Here is a 13,632-nt window from a genome sequence, read left to right on the forward strand (position 1 = left end):
ATTGAAAGGGTGTTCCCAGCTTACTAATTATTCTGTTTTTGTGTTGTTTTTCCTACATTTCATGTTTTCCATTTATTTCACACTGTTTTGCTCTTCCAAATGTTGCTTCCAGCATTTTGATTCAGTGTTTTACATTTTTTTCCTCTCATGATAGTTTAACTGACTCTGATCCTGATATTTGGTGATGTGAAGTTGTTCTGTCTTGCAGTTCATTCTTACAGATGGGTTCAGAGCCGATCCTCGGCTCCAAGTCGGCCTACTACAAAGCTTGAGGTCTTCAGACAGCTCGAGGCCAAGTCCCTATCCCATGATGCACCTAGAGTTATCTCAGATCTTGTTTGCTGTGTATAATAATACCATGTGTCATTCTATCACTCTTTAGGAGAAAACCATAAAAAGATTGAGCAACCAGGAAAAATCTAGTATCTTGGTCCTTGAAAAACCCTGGAGCGGGTAGGAGGGTGGGAAGTAAGAATGAAGGTGAGATGAACACCTCACATGGAACATTATGGTGAGTACATAACTTCTTTATGTGAAGTTGTTCTATCTTGTCGTTCATTGTTAAAGATGGGTAGCGTCCCAAGCACCATCTTTCTTGGTGGCCCACCAGAGTATGCTTTTTAGGACAGTAAACACAAAGGAGGCCCTATCCCTGGAGGTCTTGTCAACTTTGTAATAAGTGATAAAGGTATGAGGGGTTTTGACCAAGTGGCTGCTGCACAAATGTCTGGAGGAAGCATAGCAGAAAAGGCAGAAGATGTGGACACTGCTCTGGTAGAATGAGTCTTAATTTTGTGTTATAAGGGCATATTAGCAGCTGAATAAACAAATGTGACACAGTCAGATAACCATTTAGACAGTGTTGTTTTTGCCACTGGCATACCTTTTCTGGAATCTCCTAAAGAGTGATAGAATGACACATGGTATTATTATACGCAGCAAACAAAATCTGAGATAACTCTAGGTGCATCATGGGATAGGGACTTTGCCTCGAGCTGTTTGAAGATCTCGAGCTTTGTAGTAGGCCGACTCAGAGCCGATGATCGGCTCTGAACCCACCCGTAAGAATGAAGGCGAGATGAACAACTCATATGGAACGTTATGGTGAGTACATAACTTATTTTTTTTGTCACCCCTTTCTCTCTCAAACATAATTATTTTGTTTTATTTTTCATCTATCGAGGACTTCCAAGATGTCTGCACACTGATCAACAGCTTAGCTTCATCTCTTCCAGTATGAAAACAGAAACAGAGAAACAGCCAGTGATATTGTCAGCTTGACTGAAATGGCTAGTAAGTACGCTGTCTGGATGCTTTCAAAGAAGAAACTAAGAGGGCCTGAAAGAAAGTCGGCTAGAAAAGATGGAGAAAATATTGACTGGGAAGAATCCTGCAGCTATTAAGCAAAAAGCAGTTTAAGCTCCAGCTTTGGTACAAGACATGACTAATAGAAATTTAGAGGAAAAAATAAGTCAGATGTGCTCAGAGCTGATTAAAATAAATGAGACAGTGAAGGATTATAAAAACTTAGATAAAAGGATGGAATAAATGGAAAAAAGCTTTCAACAGATACTCAGTTGAGTTGATAAAACTGCAAGAATCAGAGGTCGAAATGAAGAAAAGACTGGTTGAGTATGAGATTGCTCAAAAGAGATTTTTCACAAAATGGTTGAATTAGAGGGCGGAGCATGCAGGGAAAATCTGAGATTTTATGCTGTACCAGAGAAGCTAAAAGGAATAGACTGCATTAATTTTATGAAGGCACAAATAAGCAACTGGACTAGTATTCCACAACAGGAACTGTTAATTGAAAGGGCACACCATGTGTAAGCTGCAAATCTGGACATGAGAAAGCAGCCAAGACCTGTATTAGTAAAGCAGAACGACTTGATCCTGACAAAACTGTGGCAAAAGGACAAAGTATTAAAACTTAGAGACAGTAGAGTGTTTGTTAAAAATGATTATTCACTGTACATCGGGCAGAAGAGAAGGAAATGTATCCCAGTAATTAAGAAATGTTGACAAGCAGGTGTGAGATGCAAGCTACTACTTCCAGCTGTCTCCAGAATATTTTTCCTAGTGGATCAAAGACATTTTTGATGCTTAACAGGCAAAGGAGGAAATGCGAAAGTTTGTCCAACAAATATGAGCCATTAAGCAGAAGGAGACTCTGCTTATTTTTCTGATAATAAAGCATAAGGAGTTACTTTGCCAGTGAAACCTTTTCCACTGTTCCAAAAGAAGATTCTTTAAAGACCAAGAAAAGCATGGGAGTTGACCAGAAGAATCAGAAGTACCATGGAATTGAACCAGAATCTGGAGTTAGGAGATGGAAATAAACAGAAAGAAGACAGGCAACACTGAAATTAGTGAATAAATGGGAGACTTTAAAGCATCAATCACATTTATGAAATATGGGTTTGTAATAAAATGAGGTTAAAAAAGACAGACTTTTGCTGACTTAACCTTGTGAGGAAATCAAAGATATTTGCCTGACTTTGTCCTTAAAGGAGAACCATACCCACAGACTCAAAAAAACATGTTTATTTCATCATGGTTTGGTGTTTTATACATTTTACACCACTCTGGGACTATTTAAAGGTTTTTAAATATTTTTATACGTAATTTCTGTGTCTGACCACATGGGATCTGGCATCTTGAAGTAATTAGGTTCATAGGTAGGTACTAGGCTATCTGCCCGAAGGCATTTATAAGCCTAGCTGGAATGTGTTGGCTTTCGCCGCCCCCTTAGATTAGTTCCCTGTGCCTCTGTCCAGCAGAGCCATTGAAGTGATCCCTGGGGTAAACTTTGTTTCCCATCCACTCGTCAAGGTTTCTCTTGAAGAGGGTTAGCGAGGAGCTCTGCTTAATGTAGATTGGAATCTTGTTCCAGAGCATGGGAAGTCTCTGGGACAGGAATCTATCCCTCCAGCATGTCCTATTTATTGTTGTGGTGAGGTTTAGATCCATGGAGCGTGTGACTCGAGGGGATATGGTTTTCTTTAGGTGGAGCATGTCCATCAATTCTGGGTTGGACATGGCCTTGTATGTCAGGCAGAGATCACCTCTGAGTAGGCGGAGTTAGCAAGGAGCTCTGCCTTGTTTAGTCTGCCTCTAGGTATCCCACAATGTAGTGCTCATCTGTAAAAAGTTACATCACACAGGCCTCTTTCTTCTTAAAGTTCCTGTCACTGCATTGATTTTATATGCATACACTGCTGTCTTTCAGTCAGTTGGTTTTAAGTAACATTTCATGCCGTTCAATGACTACTTAAAACACAAACAGTGCAAATAACACAGAAGAGACTAATTGCTTTTTACTGCTGCTTCTTTTTAGAATGGCTAAATTGCGTTTTTTTTGTGAAGCCTGAATTGTACTACTTTGACTCATCTCCCATCCCCCTTCAGTCCTAACTTCCCTAGCTGTCAAAGTGCTAAGGATAATTTGAGCTGTTACCTGCTGTGATTGACAGCTCACAGCAAGAGACTTGACTCATTTACTTTTTTCTTGTTTTAGACTTTACTTTCTGTATGGATAGGGGAAGGAGCAGGGAACTGTGACATCACAGCATGGGTCGGTTTTTAGGATGGTTATGGTTGTCAGTTTGGGAAGGGAATTTGCCAGAAAACTACCTGTATTCAGTGGCCTTAATGACATCAGTGAATTGGAGACTTTTCCAGGGCAGGATAAATTTTTTTTTTGAAAGTGAAACCACCACAGTACAGTAAGGTACTGTTCTAGTGAAGAGAAACAGTCAATTTAAAATATTTTAAATGCTGTGTTGTTGTTTATTTATAGCAGGGATAATAGGTAGAAAAAGGATGGAGACTTTGAGCATTTAATAATAGAATCCCATTGTTGACCTTTAATGTTTGGTGGGGGAAGAAAAAGGAAAAGATAACTGTAAGTAAAACAACAGCATTTCTATAAATCTTTTCACAATATAAACTGTGCATCTTATAGTAAAATATTTTTAGTTATTGTATGTGATAACGGTATTAAGGTAAACAAATGCTTTTTTTCTTCCTCTTCTTGTTTGGTATTAAGAAATGTCAGCATTACAGTGCAAAAAGAGACAAAGTGCTAGATAGAAGAATGTTGAAGTTAACAGGCTGTAATCTTGGGTTGTTTAAGGTGGGGGATGGGGTGTAAAGGTACACACTTATAATATGTGTCAAGCTGATATGTTTTCCCTTACTTTTGCGTAGGTGAATGTCTGGATTAATATTTAATCTAATAATACATTTTAAGTGGAAACAAATATGAGAACACCAAATATAATGAAAAGTTTTCCTGTAGAAATATATAATTCAGTTTGTCTTATAGGCTGCAGCAGAAAACTACACTTTTCTTTTTTCTCTTACTTTTCCATGGAGGCAAACTGATAATAGGGAAGCAAAAGACAGAACACTGGTTTCTTCAAGGCTAAAATTTAAGGATTTCTGAAACTATGCAAGTAATTTTCACATATGGAGGGATTAATGATAAAAAAAAAAAAAAAAAAAAACAGACGCCAGTTAGTTAAGTAGAAGCACAGGCAATAACTTGCATCTTGGGATGACTAACATAAATTTCAGGTTACTTAGGGCCTATGTTAGCTGCTGTCTGGCATAAATGTTCCTTTTAGGAGGGTTAAACTTAGTTATTTGAATCTGTACATAGATATGCGTGTTTTTATTAAGTTAACAGGTTATGTGGGTGTTCTGGGGGTGTTTTTTTTCCCGAGGGTTCTTATTAAAGAAACTCTTGTAAAATGCGGTATAGGTTCCAGTGTTGATAAGAAAAAAAATATATGAAGTATTAACCTGCCAAACATTAATGGGTGCATGTATCACAAAAGCTGGAAGACATTTAAAAAAGCTGCCATATATAATAGGTGGGAATAAGGACTTCTTACCATAATGGTGAAAATTTCCATATTATCTTGGAATGTGAATGGGCTCACAGTTATATTAAGAAATGCAGAATAATAATAATGCTACAGGGGACACATTTGGAAAGAACTAAGCAAGTGAATGTGATAAAGAAGGTATTTCAGGATGGATATTCTGCATAATATCAGAGACAAAGGTAAAGAGGAGTCCTTGTATTAATTTCTAGAGGACCTTCAATAGTGAAGGAAGAAGAAAAGAAAACAGAACATGGCAGATTTGTGTTATTAAGGGGCCATTGGCAATGGTTGATGATTATTCTAACATGTAAAACAATTTTGGGAGAAATAATCAACTTCCAGCATGGAATATTACTTATAGGTGGGGACTGGAATTTGGTTTGCAAAAATGACCATATATTTGGGATGGCCTAGAAGAGAAAATGTAATAAAAGAGGGTAGATTTCTGAAGAAATTTATTGAAATATTTGGTATGAAAACTTGGAGAGAATTTACACATTATTCCCCAAGGTACAATAACTGGGGTAGACCTGACAGAAATTGTTTCACAGGAACATATCCATTTAAATGAGAACTTTGACAAACATCCAATAATTATTTCAGATCATGTGCCAATAATTACTAAGACAAAATGGAGGGTGATGAAGAAAAGATGAGACAGTGGCACTACCCCACCTACTTTTTAAAAAAGAGGAGTTTAAAGAATGGGTAGTGGACATTATCCAGGAGTTAAGGAAGATAGAAAGATGTTATAGCTAGTGAGTAGGGTACAATGAAAGTGGAGTTAAAAAAAATGGGTAGAAATAAAAGAAAAAGATATACGGTTAAGAAGTAATAAGAATTATTTGGAGGACTAACAAAGGCTGAAGTATTAAAAATAAGAGGAATCTCACAGGACAGGAAAAGTACCAAAGAGAAAACAAGGGAGTGCCTGAATAATTTGCACAAGTTTGGAAAGATTTCTGTTAAGCAACTTTTTTCCTTTTTTTTAAATAACTCCAGAGCCCAAAAACTTGTGGCACAGCAGCTCTGGCAACAGAAAGTAGAAAGGGTTGTTGCCAGACTTAAGGAGCCTGTAAAAGAAAAATAGCCAGAGATACTATTCCAGTAATAGAGATATTTCAGAAATTTTTATGAAAATTTGTATGAAGCAGAGAAGTGGGGAAATGAAGAAGAAAAAAAAACAAATGGAAATATTTATTGAAGACTTAAATATGCCAAGGTTAGCGGTAGATGAGGCTTAGCAACTAACAGTTACGATAGAAGGAGATGAGGTAAAATGGTGATGTATAATGAATCTGCAGGAAAGTCTGCAGGAATACTTGTTATTCCAGTGGAAGTTTCTAAGCAAGGAGGGAGAAAGTAATAAAGATCTGGAAAGTTTTATTTAACAGTATTTTAAAAGGAGGAGAGGCATATCAACATCCTAGAATAAAAGATGTGGTGGATGTGATACCTAACGACTTAAAAAACCTATCTGATCCAGCTTCATATATGCCTATTTCAGTTTTAAACAATGATTATAAAGTGTTTGTCTATAATGACTAAAAGAATGGCAAACGGGATGCCAAAATTGATAGATATGGACCAGTGTGTTTTTTGTGGAGGGGAGGCAAACATATGATATGATTAAAAGAACAATGATGATCCTAATGGAAGCAGAATGGAAGGAAGTACTGCTTTTATTCGTGGGCTTGATGGAGAGAAAGCAGTGGACAGAGTAAGCTAGGATTTTATGAGTAGGTCAGTGGAGGCATTTGCATTTCCTGATATAGTAATAATGTTAATTAGAAGGATGTATGAGGGATAAAAGACAAAAATCAAAGTGGGAAGGTTCTCTGATAAGGTGTAGCTGAACAGAAAAATCATGCAGGGGTGTGTTGTCTTTCCCCTTTGTTATTTGCATTATGTTTAGAACCATTGGCATAGAAAATAAGGGACTCAGAAATTTAATTATTGAGTTGGTGTGGTGAACAAGAAAAGTTGGTTTTATTTGCGTAAGATATTATTTTATACCAGATGGAACCAGAAAAGGGCATTTCAGTGTTTTCTGAGACCGTTCCAGTTTTTTTTTTCAGGATATAAAATTAATGAAGCCAGTTTATATCTCTTAGCCTTTATTCTATGTACCTAAACATGAATTAGTTCTGCAATACCTGTATTTATGGGGACATGATAAAATGAAGTATTTAGTAGTAAGGATTAAAAATTATTTGGTTTTGGCAGCTTACAATATGTGGGAAGAGACTAAACAAAAGCTAATACAAAAACTGGAAACTCTTGAGTATGGATACAAGCAGTACAAATGTTTTAGTCCCTTTAGTTTTATGTACAGATCAGGCATATTGAAGGATTTTATTTGGGATAGGAACAGGGCAAGAGTCAAATGGAATAAGCTGATCCCCCCAATAGAACAAGGATGTTTAGGATTACCTGATCTGAAGGAATATTTTACAGGTACACAGTTAAGGCTGTTCAACATAAGGCAAGCAGAAAGCTACAGTTCAGAGTGTAAAGAGATGATGATGAAGCAGTGGGGTAATTCAAGAAATAAGGAAAGAACGGGATTTTGGAAGCAGATCCTTAAGAAGAATAACAGTCATACAGAATATTATATTTAGAAACAAGCAGAAATAATACTAAGAGCTAAGCCAACATGGGATTGGAAAAAGAAGATTCTGACAGTAGAGATGACTGCATTTAGGGGTATAGTAAAGAAGGGTCTGTAATTTACTGGGGGAGGACTGCAAAGGAAAAAAGGTATTGGGCACAAATAATTACTCAAGGAAAGGTAATAGAATAGGAAGAGGCCAAGAAGACATTTAGATTGCAGGCTGGTGATTGTTTTCTTTATCAAGGATTGATATTAGAATATAGACAAAAAAGGGATAAGGGAATCCTAAATGAAAGACATGCACTGGTTAAGTCTTTAGCTGACTCTAGAAAAGAAGCTGCTGTTAAACAGGGGGCAGTTAGTAGAGCATATAAAATACTGTACAGTAACTATAGGAATCAATCAGAAGAGGTGATAGATATACAATTCGCAAAGAAACAATAGGAGGACATATGTATGGCTCCAAGTATGCAACAAAATCTAGAAGATTTAGGATTTTTGCTCAGAAGTGTTTGCATAGATACTTTTATACACCAAGCAGACTCCAAAGAACTTTTCCTCAGGTAGATGGCAAAGGTGTGAAAGAGGTAACTGGGAACATATATTTGGGAGTGTAATTAGTTGGCTGACTTTAAAAATTCTCTACCGAGTACTTTGTCAGGAATACTGGGTGAGCAAATGAGTATAACTAAGGAAATGATTTTTGAGCTGGGATATGGGATCTAAATTTTCTACACATAGTAAGGCCTTCTTGAGTGTAATTCTGGTGGCTTCCAAGAAAAAAAGCAACTGCTAGAAAATGGAAATCAAAATCTAAATAATTTATACTTGAAGTAATGAACATTGTAACAGAGATGGAAGAACAGGAAGTGGGATCTTTAGAAAAGGATGGGAGTAAAAAAATGTTTTGGGGAAGGAATGATGTTTGAGAAGACAGGAATTGAAAAATGTATGTAATGTTGCTTAGTCTGTATTATATATAACAATATATGTGATGTATAATGTTTGTAATTGTCAAATTTTCTTTATATGCTTGATTACTTTTATAGAAATATAAGTTTGCTTGTGTCACAAGTGATAATTCAGTAAAGTTGTTAAAAACATTTTAAGTCCGTCTTTTAACTGCAAGATATATTTGTGCTCTGCATGTAATTCAAAATGCTCATTAATTTAAATATATAATGTTTTTCTTAAATTTGTGGTGTACGTTAAACAAGTTATCTTCCTTGTTACTGTTAGTGCACTTTATGTTGTTGCTACATTCTTATTACTGGCTATTAACTTTCTCTCTTCTTGATGAGGAAAGATTTAAAACTTGTAACAATGTAGTAACCAACTTCCTTCTCAGGACTAATGTGCACAGTGTGTGTGTTGCCTCATAGAAAAACACAGAGCTTCCTGTTGTGAGATTTTCGTAGTCCTTTACTGACAGTGCTCTAAGAGATGGGAAGCTGCACCAGTGACAATGGTCACTCCAAAGACATGGAAGCATGCACCGGATTAAGGGCATATGGTGATGTAAACTGTCCATCACACCAACCCATGGCAGGAGGAGGTTAGGCCTGAATAAAATATGCCTTAATTGCATGTATGTCGTTGAAGGCATAAGCCACTGAAGAGCGCCTGTTTGTATGACAACCTCCCCTATCCAGCGGTCACCCTTTTTTAGGGAATTTCTAGAGCAGGGAAGTGAATCTGCATCAGGCGGTGCAGAAGGAAAAAGCACACAAGAAAAATCACACCCTGTGGTTGTCCATAGCTGTGTATTGCTTTCTGTGCTGATTTAAAAAAAAAACAAAAAACATTTTTTTTTATTGTGTAATATTAATTTAGCGAAATGATTTACTGCATTAAATTGTGCTGCAAGAAGTATAGTAAGGCCTTGCCTTGGGACCATTGAGCACATTCTGCTAGGCCTTCTTCTGAAGTTCAACTATAAATTATATTCCTGCAGCACTTACATTGTCTTTTCTGAGTACACTTACTGTGATCTCTAGGCCCAAGTCTGTCTTTGGGGGCCAAAGTTATAAGGGGTATGTTTTCATCAATGAGACTACTTGAAGATGAGTTTGGGGCACTGCCCTGCTGTTATCACTGATGGACCTCATACCAAATACAGAATTTATTTACGTAGCCATAAGTGTAAATTTGAATGAGCAGGTCCATTCTTAATAATATATCCACATCTTCCTCCTGTTCTTGACTCAGTCCAGAGGTCCATTTTCTTATTGGCACACACATATAGCATGACAATGGTCTTAATGTAGAGCATGATGGCTTAAAGAGGGGCCTATTATCCTGAGAAGGCTTTAGATGCTGAGTTGTAGTACTGCTAATAAGGGTGGGTATGCCCATCCAGATTTGTTGTTATTGTAAGTACATAACTTAACCAGAATTATTTCGGTGTAAGCTGGTCACACCAGATCCATATCACCAGTCATCCTCTTATGTTGTCACAGGTAACTTCATCTCTACTTATTACTTTGTCACTGTCAGATAAAGTCAAGCTTTCTCCATTGCTGCTGTTGCAGTTTTGCTCTAAAATTAGTGCTGTTTGCTTTATGAGACAAACTAAAATGTCCTTTCAGCTTCATGTGCAGTAGTTAGGAGCCTGATGCTGCATTGGTCTTTGTCTGCTTTCTTGAAGCTGGTAACAGAGAGGGTGCTGTACACCTTATCAAAATTCTAACCAAATTATACCACAAACCATGCATGAGTCCTCAGAACATCTCCAGGAAGCAAGCTGTGGTTTGCTCTATGATAGTGGCCAAATGGTCTATTTCCAGAGGAGGCGAGCATAATTGCACTAATGAATCAAAGTAACAAGTTATTCCAAATGTACTGAGAAGCTTAGCACAGAATTTACTTATTGTACTACACAGTGTCAGTGTGATCCTTTAACTTCTGACATGGAGAGTCTTGCTTATTAAATGTGTCACTGAACCCTCCTGACTACAACTTTCATCTGAAAACTTTAGAACAGTAGATTTACAGACATCAATACCTGAAATCCTCTAGAGTTATTAACCACTGTCTGTGTCCAGTGTTTTATAGGAAATAGTATAAACCTCTCTAGAAGACCATGGTGTTGTAGACTAAACTCGCATCCTGCCATAACAGACTGACTTGTGGAATGGACTTAATAATAATCCTATCTGCAGTAGTAGTTTTCACCACCAGTGACACAATGTATATAAACATGACGTCATGTCCTGCTAGTTCAGCTTGTTTTTTCAGATTTTGCAGCCATTTACAGCATATTAGATAACATGACATACAATACTCACTTGCCGAACACAGTAAATATAGCAATTATTAAAGAAACAGTATTTTTCCAGAAACAAGTGGGCACGTGCATGTGTAGTGTGTGTGTGTGTGTGTGTGTGTGTGTGTATGTATATAGATATATATATATATATATATATATATATATATATATATATATATATATATATATATATATATATATATATATATATGTGTGTGTGTGTGTATAATACACACACTCACACACACTCATGCATGCAATATGTATACATACTCGTGTGTGTTTGTAGTTATTTTGACTCACAACTGGCTGAAAAGACAGTTCATAGGAACATATTTGACTAAAAAAAGTATTACATCAAACATACTAAAATAAACGCTTTTGCAGGGAGAGTCAAACCCTGTTGCACTCCCATGGGGGTTTGCCCCCCTCACTTAAATAAACTAGCTCAGCAGTTTGTAAAACAGTGCAAAATGAGAAAAAAAAATCACAGATAGTGAAATGTTCTTTCACACTTCATTGGAGCAGAGGTACTTTAAAAAATTTGTTTGCAGCACCTTTCTACTTAAATATGCTAACTCCACAGAATGCATGACTGTTGAGAAGTGTGAAGAAAAAAAAACACACAAACACAGCGAATAACTGCTTCTTTACTTTACAGTTTTCAGTCAATTATAATTCAGTCCACAGAATTGTCAGTCTAATATGTTTAGTCAGTTGTGATTCAGTGAAATATAGGTTCATAGGGATGATACTAGGCTATTGGCCCGGAGGTCCTTATAAGCCTACCCAAGAATTTTGACCATGTTCCCACAAAGGCAGCACCTGTTTTCCCTGTCCAGCATGGATACAGGTGGGATCCCAGGGGTGTATTTTCTGTTTCCCATCTAGTCGTCCAGGTTCCTATTAAAGAGGGCTAGTGAGGTAATCTGCTTGACATGATGAGGGAGTCTGTTCCACAGTTCCACGTCTAAATTTCAAGATCCCACAATCTCTAGTTTCAGTATCCTGAACCCATAATGTCAAGATTGTGGAATCATGAAAGTATAAAACAGAAAAAAAAAAAAAATGAAAAGTTCTTAAAATATGATGTTATGTGATCCTATCTTGCCTACATTCAGTACTGATGGGCTCGGAGCCGATCCCTCGGCTCCGACTCGGCACGCTATGCTATAGAGCGAGGCCTCTTATTGGCTGAGCTATTTCTTATCCCAGGATGCACCACCACTAATCCCCCAGATCTCGTTTGCCGCTTACAAGCTAGGACGTGGTCTCAAACTTGGCTGGGCTAAGTACTGTTTTATTCAGACTTTTCCTGTCAGGAATTTTGCTATTTTGAACCCAAAAGCTGTTTTAACAGCTATTGTTGTTGTACGAGTGTGTTTGGAAAAATTTGTTGAGGAAAATTGTGTTTTTTTTTTTTGTTAAGGGAAGGTTTCCCGTTTAAGTTTATTTTATTTATTTATTTATTTATTTTTATTTTACATTTGTTGACCGGGCTAGTCTAACTGGACATGTATCCGTTTTCAGTAGAGGCCCGGGGAGAAAAGCTCCAATTACATGAAGTAAACAATCATTTACAAAAGAACAATGATAAACATAATACAAAAGTACCAGTGTAGACTTATGTAATAATTTAAGAAAAACTAATACTGACAAAAAGCATGTAAACAGAAAAAAAAGTCAGATAAAAGTAAAATACAAGGTATGGAGTATTCTGAAGTTAGATTAATAAGAGATAGATAAGCAGAACACAAGGTGGGAAAACATTGGTGAGAAAAAAAAATGCTAAGGTAGAGTCAATATCAAAAGATATAACAGTCGATAATTAAACCTATTATTTAGAGGACCAGTAAGGGGAGAGGGGAAGTTGGGAGATAATGAAGTAATTTCAGTCAGGGTTAGCACAAGGACATAACCACTGGGATTTAAGATGTTCTTTGATATGTCTTTTGAAAAGGGATGTAGAGTCTAGGTTAGTTATTTCATGAGGGAGTTGATTCCAGAATTTCCCGACAGAGTTAGAAAATAATGAGTCCCCAGCTTTATTATATGATTTAGTCAAGGCCACTAGGAGTTTATTAGCAGAGCGTAGTGTGGCTAGGTTTTTATATGGTGAAATTAGTTTTTTAAGGCTAGGGGTAGCATCAGGGTAGTAAAGGGACTTATGAATGATAAGTAGTTGTTGATAGAGTATGTGGTTATTTAGCTCTAACCAATCTAGTTGCTTGAGGTTGTGACAGTGATGAGTTCTAAAGGGGTTAGCAGTAATGTATCTAGTTATACTATTGTAACAGGTAGCTGGTTTGGTAAGGTTGGATTTAGATAAGTTCGTATATATAGCAGAGGCATAGAAAAGGGTGGAAATCAGGTGAGTCTGGGCCATGGTTTTTCTGGCTGCAGGGGTAAGAAAGGGTTTAATTCTGTAGAGAGTACCTATTTTTTTGTTAACTGATTTAATGGTGTTGTTAATATGGTCATCAAAATTAAGATGGTTATCAATAGTTACACCTAATAGGCGAGTGGTCATATCTGGGTTAATACAGGTAGCATTATTCGAGGAGATAGTGAAGAAAGGAGTAGGAGATTTGTGTGTAGGAGTAAAGAGAAGAAGTTTTGTTTTTTTGGCATTAAGAAGGGAGGGAGTGTTCCATAAACCATTTTTCTGCATTATGGAAGACTGTTTGGGTGAGGGACTGGAGGGAGGAAACATTCTTAGCAGCACAGATTAAAGTTGAATCATCAGCATATTGAATGCAGATGGCTTGGGGTATGTTCAAATGCAGGTCATTGATAAATAAAGAAAAAAGAAGGGGACCTAAGATTGAGCCTTGTGGAACCCCAATGTTTACTGGGAG

General features: G+C 36.9%; 1 protein-coding gene across 1 annotated transcript in view; it reads left to right on the plus strand.

The window, feature by feature from the left end:
- The window catches only part of NRK (Nik related kinase), a 2,110,367-nt gene that overhangs the window by 787,665 nt on the left and 1,309,070 nt on the right, over positions 1-13,632 (plus strand). The window lies entirely within an intron of this gene.

Source organism: Protopterus annectens, chromosome 15.part0 (genome assembly GCF_019279795.1).
Source record: "Protopterus annectens isolate FY-2018-M chromosome 15.part0, PAN1.0, whole genome shotgun sequence".
Classification (NCBI taxonomy): Eukaryota; Metazoa; Chordata; order Ceratodontiformes; family Protopteridae; genus Protopterus; species Protopterus annectens.